Source organism: Trichechus manatus, unplaced genomic scaffold, assembly GCF_000243295.1.
Source record: "Trichechus manatus latirostris isolate Lorelei unplaced genomic scaffold, TriManLat1.0 scaffold00306, whole genome shotgun sequence".
Taxonomy (NCBI): Eukaryota; Metazoa; Chordata; class Mammalia; order Sirenia; family Trichechidae; genus Trichechus; species Trichechus manatus.
Window position 1 is genome coordinate 981,669 of NW_004444242.1, and position 13,146 is coordinate 994,814.

The following is a 13,146-nucleotide window of genomic DNA, read 5'->3' on the forward strand; positions in this document are numbered from 1 at the left end:
AGAGTGGGTCGGTAATCAGTGCAGGGTAGGTTCCAGTAGGCCATGCTTTTGCTGCTTGGTGGTGTGATGTCAAGCGCATGGTGTAGGTAGGCAGGATGCAGCGGGGAGATTGTTATGTGTGGAGCTAAGATGGATATGGGAGAGAGGAGAGAGGAACAGGAACCAAAAACTTACAAACAAACAAAAAATAATGTTAGTGGAGCTTGTTGTTGGAGTGGAGAGATGAGAGACTATGAAATGGAGAAAAACAGAAAGGGGAGGAGGAAGAAAAGAAAAGAATGAATAAATAAGAATCAGAAAAGTTAAAGAACTGCAAAGTTCCCAGGGATCCCACTGATGCAGCTATGAGGTCTGGGGAAGTTGCTCTCAGGTGTTGCAGTAGAGCCTGGCTCGAAGTCATAGAGGTATACAATGACAGGTATTCAGGGAACAGAAAGAGAAGGATGATATAGAGATACGAGAAATTGAGCAATGAAGAAAAACAAAAAGGGAAAAAGAGGAAAAAGAAAACAAAACAAATTAAAAAAAAAAAAAAAACACAAGAAAGGCCCCCAAAGAAACAGAAAAAAAGAAGGAAAAAAAAAACCAACGTTAAAAGAAATGCCCTCAGGGATCCCTCTTCACTTCTGTGGAAGCTGAAGGGGAGTCTCCGTGCCACGCAGCTCAGCCTGGCCACAAGGGCTCCCAACTCAAGAAAAGGAAAAGAAAACAAACAAACAATTCAAAACAAATGAACAAAAGCTCCAGTATCCCACCAGCATGGCAACCCAAACTGGGAAGCAGCTCCACACTTGGACGGAGCTCCGCAGCCCCTCAGGAGGAAGCAAAGATGGCGCACGGAGCCAGGTACTTGAACGAAGGGAGGGGGAGGTGGTGAGAGGCAAGTAAGAAATCAAAAGAAGCAGAAAAAAAAAGCAACACTAGCAGCCAACAAATGGCACTCAGAGAGCAAGCTAATGCCAGCTTGTGATTCTGGACAAGAGACTGTGTCCGTGGGAAGCAGAGGGGGCAGAGTATGGGTGAAGAAGTGTAGAGAGTGGGAAAGCATATATCATAAATTACCGGAGCTCTGCAGCCCCTCAGGAAGAAGCAAAGATGGCACACGGAGCGAGGTACTCAAGCGAAAGGAGTGGGGTGGGGAGAGGCAAGGAAGAAATAAAAAGAAGCAGAAAAAAAGCAACACCAGCAGCCAACAAACAGCACTCAGAGAGCCGCCCATTCAGGTGTGTGGAATCCAAGCAGCCGCTGTTTCCCAGTCAAGAGACTGTGGCCACAGGAAGCAGAGGAGGCCGAGTCGGGGTGAAGAGGGGTGGGGGTGGGAAAGCATATATCGCCAATTACTGGTTGTTTTGTCACCCCCTGGAAGCTCCATGAGGCTGCTTTCTCATACTTCCTGTTTGCTGGTCTCCAATACGAGTCCAAGAAGGCGGATCCGTGCTGCGTTAGCTGGTAGGGGACCTCTGCATGAATCTCTCCTCGCTCTCCGTTCTGTCAGTTTTCTCACCCCATTTGGTGCTTGGTTGAGTTCTTTATCTCTTCATTTGATGTTTTAGGGTTTCAGGATTGCTGTATTCTCTGTTTGGCTTAGTTTTACGGATCTTTGCCGTGGAGGGACGGCGTGGTGCTTCTGCCTAGAGCGCCATTTTGGCGGAACCGTTTAGCCTAATTATTTTTAATAAGATTATCGATATTGTTGTATTTGAATCTTCCATATAGATATTTGTTTTATATTTATCCCATTATTTTTCTGTGTTTTTGTTTCTCACTTCTTGTTTTGTTTTGAGTAAATATGTATTTTTATTATCAAATTTTTCTATTTTCCATTGTTTTTTGCTTTATCTCTTGTGTTCTTAATCGATTGCTTTATAATTTGAAATATTTATCTTTAACTTATAAAAATATGCATTAAAATAATATACTCTCTCATGAACAGCATAAAAATTTTCAAGAGTATACCTTTGTTAACCTGCTTTCATCCTTTCTTTTTGTCATCTTATGTTTTATTTTTATATATGCTGTAATCATAATAATATTTTGTTGTTTTTTCTTTACTTAAGCAACAGGTTTTTTTTTTTTTGTAATATAGACAGACATCTTTAAAAGAGCATTTTATATTTACCAAAATATTCATTGTTTCTGGTGTTCTTCGTTTCTTCCTGAATATCTGGATTCCTTTCTGGTTTCATTTTTCTTTAGACTAAAAAGAATCTTTACTATTCTGCATAGTGGAAGTCTGCTAGAAAAAAAAAAAAACACTCAGATTTTAACTATATGAGAATGCTTTTACTTTACCATTATTGGTGTGAAGACTATTTTAACTAGAAATAGACTATTTTAACTACATTGACATTTTTTCCTTTCATCTATTACTTTAAATATTTAATTCCAGTATCTTCTACTCTCCTTTGTTTCTTGTGAGAAGTCAGCAATAATATTATTGTCTCTTGTCAGCAACGTGTCTTTTTTTCCTCTGGCAACATTTATTGTCTATTCTATACTGTTGGTTTATAGAATTTCTATTTTGATGTGATGATACGTGGTTTGCTTTTGCATTTATCATCTTATGGTTTACTAAACTTCTTAAATCTTTGGTTGAATTTCTTTCATCAATTTTTGATATTTCACCAGCATTTCCTCTTCTAATATTATTTCTGCTGCATGATCTCTGTTTTCTATTTTGGGGACTCCAATTATATACAACTGTAGACTGTTATTGAACCACAGATCTGAGATTTTCTGGCCCACTTTTTGCTCAATGTTCTTTTTGTTGTTGTTGTTCAGTCTGGATATTATCATTTGATCTGCTTTCAAAGGCATTGCTTCTTTCCTGTGCTGTGTACACCCTACTATTAAGCACATCCAGTGGATCTTTTATTTATATTGTATTTTTATTTCTAGAATTTTTACTTTGTTTCTTTCTAAAGTTTTCAAGTCTTTACTGAAATGCCCTATTTATTCATATATGTTGTCCGTACTTCCTATTAGATTCTTTATTATTTTGCACATAGTTATGTTAGAGTCTTCTAATAATTTTAACTCCTGAGCCATTTCTGAGACTGTATCCATTAATTGTTTTCTCTTTTAACCATGGATTCTTTCTTGCCTTTTCCTGGACCTTGTATTTTGATTACATGTATATATAAAATGAAAGAACATTACAACCTGAAGTAATATTTATCCTGGTAAGGTGAGTGCTCCCTGCCAATACGTTAATTAAATTTAGCTGGTGAGTCCAAACTTACTCAGAGGATGAGACTTTTCTGGATTCTAATCTATCACTCAAGCCAATCTGTGGCTGTTAAACGTTTGTTTAAAAATTTAACCATTTAGTGCCTTTATTCTTTGACTCATTCATCCATTCATTAATTCAACAAATATTTCTTAAGTGTCTTCCATTTTATTCAGCATGACCCTGGGGATAGAGCAATGTGCCAGATAGAAATAACCCTGACCTCTTGAAGCTTAAGGTAAATTGAAGAAAAACAACTTTCCATTTAGCACTTTCTTCGTGAGACTTTTCAAGGAATAATGAAATAAACTAGCGACGAATGTCCTCAAATTCCTTATACATGACAGTGTCTAAAACAACTTGTTCCAATAAATAGATGATGAACATTTAATTCATATATATATATATATAGCTATGTAGACATAAAGTGAATATTCAATTCAAATTATTTTTATTCATTTAGGATTTGCATCTTGAAATTGTAATTTTTTGTGCTGTGATGTTTAGAAGTGGCAGGAGCTAATTTAAAGAGGAGTTTATTACTGTGTAACATGCATACTCATTCATCTATGATTAATGGCCCAAGATAATTGAGGTGACTGGCCATGACTCATATTGTCATCTCTTTTCACTGGAAGATTTTTCCAGAAATTCTCTGCAACACTATAAATGACCTTAATGGGCTATATATGAGTGACAGTAGATAATAAAAATAATGACTCCCAAAAATTCTGTTGCTCTTAATGATTACAAAGTATAATACAAATGCTAAACAATAAAATAGCAATAGTGAAGGTAGTGAATAGGAAAGAATGTGAAGAAGTTTATCAGGGAAATTTCATGAAGGTCTTGTAGATGATGACAATTTTTTTTTTTTTTTTTTGGTAGGGGATAGTAATATGTTCAAGAATTGCATGAGGGCTCATATATAATATTTGACTCTCAAAAATTTCACTCTTAAAGTCATGTAGAAGATAGTTTAAAGGAGTGGAGATGGAACAAATATGGAGGCACAAAGACAAGATAGTGATCTACAGTAAAAATCTATGTGAGAAAGAGTGAGGACAAAAGTAAGGTTGGAAATGGAAAAGAGAATCCCGAATTTAATATTTGAGAAATATTAGAAGACTATAAATCAATTATTTTGATCAAAAAGTTACTGATTCTTAATCAATGGGACAGAGCCCAAGTGGTGCAGTGGTTAAGAGCTAGGCCCACTAACCAAAAGGTTGGCAGTTCGAATCTACCAACTGCTCCTTGGAAACCCTATGGGACAGTTCTACTATATCCTATAGGGTTGCTGTGAGTTGGAATTAACTTCATGGCAACACATTTTGTTTGGTTAATCAATGGGACAAAAATTACTTCCTGCCGTACCAATTCTTTCATTTAACATACTTCTCTGATGAACTCCATAATGCCCCATAACTAATAGCATAGCCTTAAGAATTGTTTTATGAGGTATGCTGATTGAGCCCTGAAAATATGGCCAACTACAGGAAGTTATAACAGGGGCAAATCGACAGAACCATAGTAAAATTGCAGCTTGTTTTACTAGGACACAGAGTCATATTAGGGTTTTCAAGTCTCAGAGTAACAGGTCTACTGCATCTCTTCAAATGTAGTAGAGGGCCACAGATCTGGTAAATGGGAAGAAATGGCATGAGAAGGCCGATCTGGAAAAGTTCAGCTTGGTGTGTTGAGATATCAGCGATAAGTTAGTGCCAAATAGGGGTAATGAATACAGAAAGAATGAGCAAGTAGCCAAGAAAATATTTGAACAGTTTTCCATAGGAACAAATACATTGCTGAGAAGATTGTGAAATATTATAACTAAAAATTAGGATTTTATTGGCGGCAGAGTGACGAGGTTTACTTATCTGTCTTCTCCATTTATTAACTGCGTAATCTAAGATTGTTTACTTAATCTCTGTGACTCTTAGTTTCATATTTTCAAAATGGGAAAATTAATATCTGTTATACCATATTACTGTGAAGATGAAATAATACAATATAAAGACACTTCATTTACAGTGGGTAGCACATACCAATCCCTGTTGAGTCAATTCCAACTATAGCAACCCTATAGAACAAAGCAGAACTGCCCCATAGGGTTTCCAAGGAGCACCTGGTGGATTCGAACTGCTGACCTTTTGGCTAGCAGCCATAGCTGTTAACCACTATGCCACCAGGGTTTCCAGACAGCACATAGAAGACAGTATTCTTCTCCTCCTTTCCTCAGGTTTGGCTAACAGCTGCTTCCTGCTATTGTGATATTTCAGTTTCTAACAGAGATTTAGTGTTGATGCTGTTGTTTGTTGCTTTTGTGTCAGTTCAGACTCATGGAAACACCATGTGTGTCACGATAGAACTAAGATCCATAAATTTTCAAAGCTGTGAACTTTCAGAAGCAGATTGCCAGACTTGTCTTTCAAGGCACCTTTGGGTGGATTTGAACCACCAATCCTTTGGCTAGTAGTCAAGCACTTAACCGTTTGTACTTTCTAAGGATCCTAGAGATCTAGTAGAGTTCAGATTTACTAAATTAGTATAATTTTTATCATTTCCTTATAGATGTGGAAACTGAACTTAGGAATACTGTACAAAATAAAGAGTTTGAATTTATGATAAGAATGAATTTAGTCTCTATCTTCCATGTTAGCCCAATGCCTATTAAGAGCTGAAAGGACTTCTGTTAGTTCCTACTTATTGGAAATTCTTCATGTGCTGTCCCTGGTAGACTCATCCATGGGTCTCTTCATCTTCAAATGTGTATATGGATTTCACAAGAGAGATTCGCAGCTTCATGGGGTCCACCCAGAGTTATGTTCACACCCAATCCAGAGAAAGGTCTGGGGTAGAAATGCATACATTACAAATCTACTAGATATTTTCATCTGTTCTATTGTTGCATCCTTGGAATTAACAAAGTTATTTTTATTTAATTCATTAATAAATCAACTCAAAGACTTCTGGGCAACATGGAGCTATAGGCAGAGGCACCACGCTGGCCCTCCACAGCAAAGATCTGAAAAACTAAGCCAAACAGAGAAAATGGCAATCCTGAAACCTTAAGCATCAAAGGAAGAGATGAAGAACTCAGCCAAGCACTGAATAGAATAAGAAACTAATAGAGAAAAAAGAGTGAGGAGAGATACATGCAGAGGTCCCTATCAGCTAACGTAGCATGGATCTGTCATATTGGACTCCTAACGGAGATCAGTGAACAGGGGATGGAGAAAGCAGCTTCACGGAGCTTCCAGCAGGAGATAGAACAACCAGTAACCAGCAATACATGCTTTCCCATCCCCACCTTTCTTCACCCCCACTCAGCCTCCTCTGCTTCCTGTGGCCAAGGTCTTTTGCCCAGAAAGCACCAGCTTCACCCTGGTGTCACTTGGATTCCACCCACTCGCATTAGCCAGCTCCCTAAGTGCCATTTGTTGGCTGCTGTTGTTGCTTTTTTCCACTTCTTTAGATTTCTTTCTTACCTCTCACAACCTCCACTTACTTTCTCTCAAATACCTGGCTCCATGCCCCATCTTTGCTTCTTCCTGAAAGGCTGTGAAACACCACTCAAATGTGAAACTGCTTCCTTGTCTTTACTGCTATGCTGGTGGGATCCCAGGGCTTTTTTATGTTTGTTTTGAACTGTTTGCTTGTTTTCTTTTTGTTTTCTCCAACTGGGAGCCCGTTTTAGCTTGGCAGTGCTGTGCAACTTGGAACCTACCCCTTCAATTTGCGCAGTGTGCAGAGGGTCCCTGAGGGCATTCCTTTTTTTCTTGTTTTTTGGGGTTTTTTGGGGGGGAGGGTTTTCTTGTTCTTTTTTTTTATTATTTGCTTGTTTTGTTTTCTTTTCACTCTTTTTCTCATTTAGTCTTTCTTCATTGCTCTCTCTATACTTCCCTTCTCTTCCTGTCCCCTAAATACCTGGTGCTGAGTGACACCTCTAACCCTTCTAACTAGGCTGTACTTCACAGCCTGGGAGCAACTTCCCCAGACCTCGCAGCCACTACAGTGGGATCCCTGGGAGCTTTTCTTTTCTTTTTTCTTTCTAATTTTTATGTATTCATTTTTTCTTTTCTTTTTTTTTCCTTCTTCTTCTCCTTTTTGTTTTTCTCCATTTCATAGTCTCTCATCTCTCCACTCCAATGGCAAGCTAACCTAGCACTCTTTTTTGTTTGTATGTTTTTGGCTCTTAGTGCTCTCTCCTCTCTCCCATACTCATCATAGATCCACACATCACAATCTCCTCCTTCCATCCTGACTACCTGCACCATGCACTGAACATCACACCACAAAGCAGCCCAGGCATGGCCTACCAAAACCTGCCTGCACTGATTACCAGCCCACCCTGGTGACTGTAGTAACTGCCACAAACTATCCATCCCAGTAACTCCTCTTCAGCTAGACCTGCCCTGCTGTCCCATACCTGAGTGACTGACCATGCTAATTGGAGAAGGAGGCAAAAAGGATCATGCCCACAGACAAGCAAACAAAGAAGAACAAACAGCCCGCCTGCTCAGACATAGCCAAATAAAACAAAAAAGCAGGATGAAACAAACAAGTATACAATCAATAAACGAGGAAAATAACTACCTAATGCCCCAAAGACAGCAGACAATACCAAAATATTTACAAAAATAGGACAGGACAGTTCCAGTAGGCCTCCAAAATAAAACACCAGATGACTTTCCAGTAGAAGAAAAAGCACTAGAACTACCTGATAGGGAATTTAAATATCTAATATTAAGAGCCATCCAAGAGTTGAAGCAAACAGCAGACAAAAATAAGGAAAAAATAGACAAATTCATGGAAAAGACAGACAAATTAATGGAAAATACAGACAAAAAAATGGAGAAATTCAAGAAAATAAAGCAGGAACAAAATGCCAAAATAAATTCACAACTAGAAATCATACAAAAGCAATTAGAAATGCAAAAGATAAACAACAAGATTTCAGAAATAGACAGTGTCATAGAAGGGCTAAGCAGCAGGTTTGAAAGACAGATCAACAAATAGGATGGAAGACAGGATCATCAAAATTGAAGAAAAACACTTGGATATAACTCTGTTTGAGGAAAAATAACAAAAAAGAATGAAGAAAAATGAAGAAACCCTGAGAATTTTGTAGGATACAATCAAAAGCAAAAATCTTCAAGTGATCAGAGTTCAGGAACAGGGAGAGAAAACAGAAAACACAGAAAAGATCATTGAAGAACTGCTGACAGAAAACTTCTCCAATATCATGAAAGATGAAAAACTGACCAGCCAAGAAGCTCAATGAGCGGCATATAGGATAGACCTTAAAAGAAAATCACCAAGGCATATCATAATCACACTCGCTAAAACCAAAGACAAACAAAGAATCCTGAGAGCAGCTCGAGAAAAACAAAAAGTCACATACAGAGGAGAAACAACAATATCAAGCTCAGATTATTCAACAGAAACCATGCAGGCAAGAAGGTAATGGAATGACCTACATAAAACATTGAAAGAAAAAAATTGCCAGCCAAAAATTGCCTGCAAATCTCTTGTTCAAATATGATGGTGAAATTAAGACATTTCCAGATAAACAGAAATTAAGGAAATATGTAAAAACCAAACCAAACTTACAAGAATTATTAAAGGGAAGTACTTTGATCTAAGAAGATACAACATCAACTCACAGGCTGAATCTAGGATGCAGAATTGTACCAGTCAGATACCAATCTAGGAAATGAACTCTCAAGGAGTATCCAAAACCAAAGAAATGCATAAGGGAATCAGAGCAGTTAATCTGTAAATGACAACAACATAAGAACAATAAAAGAGGGAATAAACGGTGTAGGTATACAAACTTCTAATGGAGAGGAAGGCAAGGCAATACCAAGTAATAATAGACTGCTTCAAACTTAGAAAGTTAAAGGTAAAACAAAAAGAAAGTTAACAAGCCTACTCATGAACATAAAGAGGAAAAACATAGTCTCAGTAAACACAAAACCTACAAAAACAAAAGAAATTTTTAAAAATCCACAAGTAAAAGGAATTCAGCACAGGAGAGTAAGAAAAAAGAAAATGTCAGCACTGCAAAAAATAGCACAACAAAATGACAGCAATAAACTCACCTATCAATAATTAAACTGAATGTAAATGGCCTAAATGCATCCATAAAGAGATGGAGAGTGACGGAATGGATAAAAAAAAACAAGATTCATCAATATACTGTCTACAAGAGACATACTATAGAAATAAAGATGTAAATTTATTAAAAATCGAAGGATGGAAAAAATATTTCAAACAAATGGCTACCAAAAGAGAGCAGCAGTGGCAATACTAATCTCAGATAAAAAGACTTTAAAACAAAATCCATTATAAAAGACAAAGAAGGACACTATATAATGATTAAGCGGATGGTCCATCATAAAGACATAACCATAATAAACATCTACACACCCAATGACGGGGTTCCAAAATACTTTAAAAAAAAATTAACAGCACTGAAAAGAGAAATTGACAGTTCCACAATAATAGTAGGAGACTTCAACACACCACTCTCAGTTAAGGACAGAACATCTAAAAACAAACTCAACAAAGATACAGAAGACCTAAAGGGAACAATCAGCCAACTTGACCTCATAGACATATATAGAACACTCCATTCAACTGCTGCAAAGTACACATTCTTTTCCAATGCACATGGAACATTCTCCAGAATAGACCACATCTTAGGCCACAGAGCAATCCTCAACAAGATCCAAAACGTTGAGATAATACAAAGTATCTTCTCTGACCCCAATGCCATCAAGGTAGAAATTAACAACAGAAAGAGCAAGGAAAAAAAAATGACATACATGGAAACTGAATAACACCCTGCTTAAAAACCACTGGGTAACAGAAGAAATCAAAAAATTCCTAGAATCAAATGAGAATGAAAACACATCATACCAAACCTTTGGGACACAGCAAAGGCAGTCCTCAGAGGCAAATTAATAGGATTAGGTGCACACATCAAAAGAGAAGGCACAAAATCAAAACATTAACTACAGAACTTAGACAAATAGAAAGAGAACAGCAAAAAAGTCACCAGAAGAAAGGAAATAATAAAGATCAGAGCAGAAACAAAAGAATTAGAGAACAAAAAAAACAATACAAAGAATCAACAAAACCAAAAGTTGGTTCTTTAAAAAATCAACAAAATCGACAAACCACTGGCCAGACTGACAAAAGAAAAACAGGAGAGGATCCAAATAACTCAAATAACAAATGAAATGGGAGATATTACAACAGACCCAACTAAAATAGATAGGATCTTTAACAGAGTACTATGAAAAACTATACTCCAACAAATTTGCAAAACTAGAGGAAATGGAAAAACTTCTAGAAACACACTAGCTACCCAAACAATCACAAAGTGATGCTGAAAATTTGAACATACCCATAACAAGAGAAGAGATTGAAAAGGTAATAAAAAAAAAAAAAAAAAAAAACTCCCGACCGAAAAAAACCCTGGCCCATATGTCTTCACTGGAGAATTTTACCAAATATTGAGAGTAGAGCTTATACCAGTACTACTCAAACTATTTAACAGCATAGAAAAGGAAGCAACACTTCCGAATTTATTTCATGAAGCCAGCATAACCTTAATACCAAAACCAGGCAAAGCACAAAGACGCCACAAAAAAAGAAAATTACAGACCAGTATCTCTCCTGAATATAGATACAAAAATTCTCAGCAACATTTTAGCCAATAGAAATCAGCATCATATCAAAAAAATAATACACCACGACCAAGTAGGCTTCATACCAGGTATGCAAGGATGGTTCAACATTAGAAAATCAATCAACATAATCCATCACATAAAAGGAAAGAGTCACATGATCATCTCAACTGATGCAGAAAAGGCATTTGACAAAATCCAACACACATTCCTGATAAAAACTATCAATAAAATAAGTATAGAAGGGAAATTTCTCAAGATAATAAAGGGCATCTAAGAAAAACCAACGGCCTACTTCATTCTTAATGGAGAGAGGCTAAAACCCTCCCCTTGAGAACAGGAACAAGACAAGGATGACTTTCATCACCACTCCTATTTACCATTGTCCTGGAAGTTCTAGCTAGAGCAATAAGGCAAGAAAAAGAAATAAAGGGCATACAAATTGGTAAGGAAGAACTTAAACTGTCCCTGTTTGTGGATGATATGATATTATACAAAGAAAACCTAAAACACTCCACAACAAAACTACCGGAACTAATAGAAAGATTCAGCAGAGTAGAAGGATACAAGATAAACATACAAAAATCAGTTGGATTCCTACACACCAATAAAGAGAACAATCAATAGGAAATCAGAACACAATACCATTTACGCTAGCCCCTAAAAAAATAATAAAATACTTAAGAATAAATCTAACCAGGGATGTTAAAGACCAACACAAAGAATATTACGCAACACTATTGCAAGAAACCCAAAGGGATCTACATAAATGGAAAAACATACCATGCTGATGGATAGTTAGGCTCAACATTGTGAAAATGACAATTCTACCCAAAGCAATTTACAAATACAATGCAATCCCCCATCCAAATACCCACTACATTCATTAAAGAGATGGAAAAACTAATCATTAACTTTATATGGAAACGGACGAAGCGACAAATAAGTTTAAAGCACTACTGAAAAAGAAGAATAAAGTTGTAGGACTCACACTACCTGACCTCAGAACCTACTATACAGCTATGATAGTTAAAACAGCCTGGTACTGGTTCAATGACAGATATATTGACCAATGGAACAGAATTGAGAATCCAGATGTAAATCCATCCACCTACAGTCACCTGAGTCCATCAAATCTTTTTAACAAATGGTGCCGGCAAAACTGGATGTCCATCTGCAAAATAACGAAACAGCACTCATACCTCACTCCATATACAAAAACTAATTCAAAATGGATCAAAGACCTACATATAAAGCCGAAAACTACAAAGTTCATAGAAAAAAACATAGGATTAACGCTAGAGGCCCTAATACAATGCATTAACAGGATACAAACCATAACCAACAACAAACAGAATCCAGAAGATAAGCTAGATAACTGGGATTTCCGAACAATCAAACACCTATGCTCTTCAAAAAGACTTCACCAAAAGAGTAAAAAGAGAACCTACAGACTGGGAAACAATTTTTGGACAGTACAAGTCAGACAAAGGTCTAATCTATAAAATCTATAAGAAAAACTAACACCTCTGTAACAAAAAGGCAAATAGTCCAATTAAAAAATGGGCAACGGAAATGAACAGACACTTCACCAAAGAAGACATTCAAGTGGCCAACAGACCCATGAGGAAATGCTCACTATCACTAGCCATTAGAGAAATGCAAATTAAAACCGCAATGAGATACTATCTCACCCCAGCATTACTGGCACAAATCAAAAATCTGAAAATAACAAATGTTGGATTGGCTGCAGGGAGATTGGAACTCTTATGCCCTGCTGTTGGGAATGCAAAATGATACAACCATTTTGGAAATCAATACGGTGCTTCCTTAGGAAGCTAGAAATAGAAATACCATGTGATCCAGCAATCCCACTTGTAGGACTATATCCTAGAGAAATAACAGCCATCTCACGAATAGATATACGCACATCCATGTTCATTGCAGCATTGTTCACAATAGCGAAAAGATGGAAACAACCTAGATGCCCATCAACAGATAAATGAATAAATAAACTATGGTGCATACATTCAATGGAGTATTATGCAACAATAAAGAACTATGATGAATCTGTGAAGCATCTCACAACATGGATGAAACTGGAGGACATTATACTGAGTGAAGTAAGTCAATCACAAAAGGACAAATATCGTATGTGACCTCTACCGTTAAAACTCATGAAAAAGTTTACACATAAAAAGTAACATCTTTATTGGT